The sequence below is a fragment of the Mandrillus leucophaeus genome, unplaced genomic scaffold (assembly GCF_000951045.1).
Source record: "Mandrillus leucophaeus isolate KB7577 unplaced genomic scaffold, Mleu.le_1.0 Scaffold250, whole genome shotgun sequence".
Classification (NCBI taxonomy): Eukaryota; Metazoa; Chordata; class Mammalia; order Primates; family Cercopithecidae; genus Mandrillus; species Mandrillus leucophaeus.
The window spans coordinates 715,920-721,515 of NW_012102588.1; positions in this window are offsets into that span (position 1 = coordinate 715,920).

Below are 5,596 nucleotides of genomic sequence, written 5' to 3' on the forward strand. Positions count from 1 at the left end.
AACCTACTGTGAGTCCTCTCTTGCTGGGACACCGATGCTCTCCCTGCCATGCTGTGCTTCCTGTGCCTCTCACCTATAGATCTGGGACCTTTGAATGACATTGTTGATGAATAATGAATGGAATTAATTAACTTGACTAACTTTCCCCAGTGCTATGGGTTGACTGTCCCCTCAAATTAATGTGTCAGAAACATAATCTCCAATGTGACAATATTGGGAGGTGAGGCCTAGTGGGAAGTTAGATAATGAGGCCCTCATGAATGAATTAATGCTGTTATAAAAAGGACTTGCGTTGCCTTCTTCTGCTCTTCTGCCATGTGAAGACACAGTACTTGTCCATCTTCCACTTGCCCTTCCATCTTCTGTCATGTGAGGATGCAGTGAGAAGATCCTTACTGGATGCCAGCACCTTGATCTTGAACTTACAGCCTCCAGAACTGTGGGAAATAAATTTCTGTTCTTATTGAATTACTCAGTCTGTGGTATTCTGTTATAGTAGCACCAAATGGACTGAGACACCTGGTTAACATTCACCATCATCTGTTCATCTGCTCACATCCCTGCGGATATGGACCACTTGTCTGAGCCAGGCCAGTAATCTGCATATCCCTTCAGACAGTATACAACTGATAGCCTAGGTGCCTTCCTGAGAGCTAGGCTGACCCTGTCCTGATTCTTTTCCTTTCCATTAGTTCTGTGCTTACGAGTGCCCAACATTCTTCAGATCCAAGGCTTTCATGAATTTATAGTGGAGAAAGAATCATACCTATTTTATATACATTTTCATCATGAATTGGAAAGAACAGAGGACCTAGCATAAGAACACCTGAATTCAAATCTCAGCTATACTATCTGCTATGTGGCCTTGGGCAACTCATTTAATTTCTCTTGAGTCTCAGTTTCCTCATTTGTGAAATGGGAGTTGTAACTATTCCTGCTTTACTTACCTTACAGAGAGGTTGTAAGGATCAAGTTACATAATGGATGTGACAACAGCCTAATATCCACTAGTTTAACTTTCCCAAGGATCAGTATCTGTGTTTTGTCTGCGTTCCGTCGACATGGCACGATACCTGGGTCACAGTAAATACAACATGTTGGTTGAAGTAACCTCCTTGGGAGGGAGTTGTTGCAAAACTCTACTAGAACTGGGACTGAACTGGCAATGGGAAAAAAGAGGAGCAAACTCAGAGCATGTGGGCTCATTATTCTGTAGTCTTATTCACTGGCTCCTCTTTTAGGTTCTTTTATACTGGACTGGTTTTTCACAACTCTAAAAACCTGGAGTTTTTCCTTCCCCAGTTGCCATTGAAACCGGAACTGCTTGAAAGAGCAGCTGAGCAATTCATCAGGCTCTGTGGCTTAGAAGGAGATGCGAGCTCACTCTAAATGAGATTTCCAGTGACACACAGGCTCCAGCGGGGATGTTACAATTTCATGGTCACACGTTACTGGCATTGTTTTAAGTTGCATGAAAGCTTTTGCTAAACCCAGCTGCTTCAAGCTTTGCACCAACCACTTGGGCAAACTGCCAGTCCCTCTGCCACATTCTTTCCGAATCGGAAGGATTATTGAATATCCCTCACAGATTCTTGCTTTCTTTCTTTCATGAGACAGGATCTCGCTCTTTTGCCAGGCTGGAGTGCAGTGGTGTGATCATGGCTCGCTGCAGCCTCGACTTCTTGGGCTTAAGCAATCCTCCTACCTCTGCCTCTCAAGTAGCTGGGACTATAAGTGCATGCACTATGCCTGACTAATTTCTTGTATTTTTTTGTAGAGACAGGGTCTCACTATGTTGCCCAGGCTGGTCTCAAACTCCTGGGCTCAAGCAATCCTCCCACTTTGGCCTCCCAAAGTGTGAGCCATTGCACCTGGCCTCTCACAGATTTTCCTAGGGTGAAACAACCCAGCAGATATGGACTGTACCCTTAGAATGAGGCAAAGACTGAAGGGATTTTCTTATTGTTGTAATTAAATTTTTATTTATATTGAAGGAAAATTTATATCTAATAATACTCATAGATTGTAGCTGTTCATTGGATTAGTTCTTTCAAATGTAAACACCTAAGTAAGCATCTCCTCAATTGAAATGTAGAACATCGCCAGGCGCGGTGGCTCAAACCTGTAATCCCAGCACTTTGGGAGGCCAAGACGGGCGGATCACGAGGTCAGGAGATTGAGACCATCCTGGCTAACACGGTGAAACACCGTCTCTACTAAAAAATACAAAAACAAAAACTAGCTGGGCAAGGTGGTGGGCGCCTGTAGTCCCAGCTACTCTGGAGGGTGAGGCAGGAGAATGGCATGAACCCGGGAGGCGGAGCTTGCAGTGAGCTGAGATTAAGCCACTGCCCTCCAGCCTGGGCGACACAGTGAGACTCCGTCTCAAAAAAAAAAAAAAAAAAAAAAAGAAATGTAGAACATTTCTGTCACTCCAGGAGCTTACCTCCTCTCTTCTTTCTTTCAGTTCTTGCCCCAGACAACAGGCAATAATAGCCTAACTTTCCATTAACACAGATTATTTTTGCTTTGTCTAGAATTTCTTATAAATGGAATCATATGATACATACTCTTATTTTTCTATTTTTTTTGTATCTGAGTTCTTGTTTTTGAGATGTATCCCTGTTGTTGCATGTATCCATTGTTCACTATTTTTAAATTGCTGAATAACATTTCATTATGTAAATAGACCACAGTTTGTTTATCCATAATCTTTTTGAGATTTATCCTTGTGTTGTGCATATGTGTTTGTTTTTTTTTATTACTGAGCAATATTCTACTATGCAAATACACCACAATTTATCTATTTTCTTGTTGAGAAATATTTGAGTTGTTTCTAGTTATGTCTACTATGAATAAAGCTGCTACAAAGAGTCCTGTAAAAGTCTTTTTTTTTTTTTTTTGAGAGTCTTGCTCTTGTTGCCCAGGCTGGAGTGCAGTGACATCACCTGAGCTCACTGCAACCTTCGCCTCCCGGGTTCATGTGATTCTCCTGTCTCAGTCTCCTGAGGAGCTGGGACTACAGGCACCCGCTCCCAAGCCCAGATAATTTTTTTGTATTTTCAGTAGAGACAGGGTTACACCATGTTGGCCAGGCTGGTCTCGAACTCCTGACCTCAGATGATCCACCCACTTCGGCCTTCCAAAGTTCTGGGATTACAGGTGTGCGCCATCGCGCCTGGCCAAGTCTCGTCACGGGGGTTTGTTTTGCCTATGAGTAGAATTACTGGGTCATATGGTAGGTGTATGTTTAACTTCATAAAAAACTCTCAGAACTTTTCCATAATGGTTGTACAATTTTACATTCTCACCAACAATGTATGAAGTTCTAATTGTTTCACAATATCACTTACACTTGTCTTTCATTTTAATCATTTTAGTGGGAGTGACATGGTTGGTATCTCATAGGGTCAGGGGACTTTTAATGGAATTTCTGTATTTGCTACTCACAACCCTAGGCAGGACAGATGAGAGCAATAGGAGGACCCTGGCAGCAATTAGGGGTTCTTGTACTCCACTCTCTCCCTCCCCCCATCCTTCACCAAACTATACTTTTTTCCTGCACAATATCCCCTAAATCTGACACTTTTTCACTTTCAGAATTTTACTTTAGTTAATTCTTTGGCAGTTTCTATTTGGAGTTGAATCCCTGAACCTGGATCCAACTTCAGCCCCTGTTCCAGGAGACAAAGCAAATGGTATCAAGAAAGGTGTCTCCCTCTCACCTCTACCTCATCTTTTCTTTCTGACCTTCTTAGGATTATAATTTCACTACAGTATGCAAATCATAGCAGACATCATGGCCATTCCATCGTGTGGGATAGAAAACTCTTTGAGTAATGAAGATGATTCATAGGAACCATAGAACTTAATCTAGTGATCATCAGAACTTTCCCAGGAGGATGACTTTAAGGGTTTGAGGCTAAGTGGCATCTTTCTTCTGTAGATTCATTTTCTTTTTTCTTTTCTTTCTTTTCTTTCTTTTTTTTCTTTTGAGACGGAGTTTCACTCTTGTTGCCCAGGCTGGAGTGCAATGGCGTGATCTTGGCTCACTGTAACCTCTGCCTCCTGGATTAAAGCAATTCTTCCGCCTCAGCGCTCCGAGAAGCTGAGATTACAGTGCACGCCACCACGCACAGCTAAGTTTTGTATTTTAGTAGAGACGGGGTTTCACCATGTTGGTCAGGTTGGTATCGAACTCCTGACCTCAGGTGATCCACCCGCCTTGGCCTCCCAAAGTGCTGGAATTACAGGCGTGAGCCACCGCACCTGGCATCTCTGTAGATTCTTTTTTTTTTTTTAATGTTTATTTATTTATTTATTTATTTTTAATTTATTATTATTATTATACTTTAAGTTCTAGGGTACATGTGCATAACGTGCAGGTTTGTTACATATGTATACTTGTGATTCTTAAGACTTTCATCTTGACGCAACCATTGCTTTATGGGAGCTCTCCAGGGTACTGGACTTTTGCTTGAAATAATCTCTTGACACCAGAAACTAGTGTTCCATGCCTGCATTCAGCCACTATCTCCATGTGTCTTAAACACTGTTCCTCTGATACCTGCTTTTAATTCCAACCCAAGTCCTCATGCCTGTGACTGTCTTTAAGATATTAATTCCCTCTACATTTCCATTTCCTCAGCTACTACCTTTGGCCAAGCTAGTAGCATCTTCCAACTTAGTGCTTCTCAGATTTAAATGTGCAAATGAGTCTCCTGAGGATCTTGTTAAAATTAAGATTCTGATTCTAGGTTTGTGGAAGGGCTCAAGATTCTGCATTTATGATAAGCTCCCATGTGACTCTGATGCTGCTGGTCTGTGGAACACACTGAGTAGCAAGACTCTAACTAATCTTCCCACTTCCACTCTTGCCCTTCAACACTGGAGTTATCATTATGAAGGCACATCACCTTTCAGTGATTTCTAGTTACCTTTAGAATGAAATCTAGACTTTTTATTGTGGCCATACAAGCTCTGCTGCATGGGCTGGTATCTGTTTATCTTCCTTGCCTTATTAGGTTCACCCTTCTCCCCATTCTCTACATTCTAGCCCACTGGACTTTTGATTGCACTTGCAGAAAACCACATACTTTCCAATGCCAGTTCTTTATGTATGCCATTACCTCTGCTTGGAACTACCTCATTTCAGTAGGGCTATCTCCTTGTAAATTTAGGGGGCTCAGCTTAAATGTTCCCTTTTTAGAAACACCTAGCTAGAAGGTAAGCCCCATGGTGAAAGAAACCTGTCAATTTTGGTCATTGTTGTAGTCCCAACATATAGTACACACTCAATAAATATTTGAGGGAGGCCAGGCGTGGTGGCTCACTCCTGTAATCCCAGTACTTTGGGAGGCCGAGGCGGGTGGATCACCTGAGGTCAGGAATTTGAGACCAGCCTGACTAACATGGTGAAACCCCGTCTCTACAAAAATAAAAAATTAGCTGTGCATGGTGGCTCGCGCCTGTAGTCCCAGCTACTAGGGAAGCTGAGGCAGCAGAATCTCTTGAACATGGGAAGTGGAGGTTGCAGTGGGCTGATATTGCACCACTGCACTCCAGCCTGGGTGACAGAGTGAGACTCCGTCTCAAA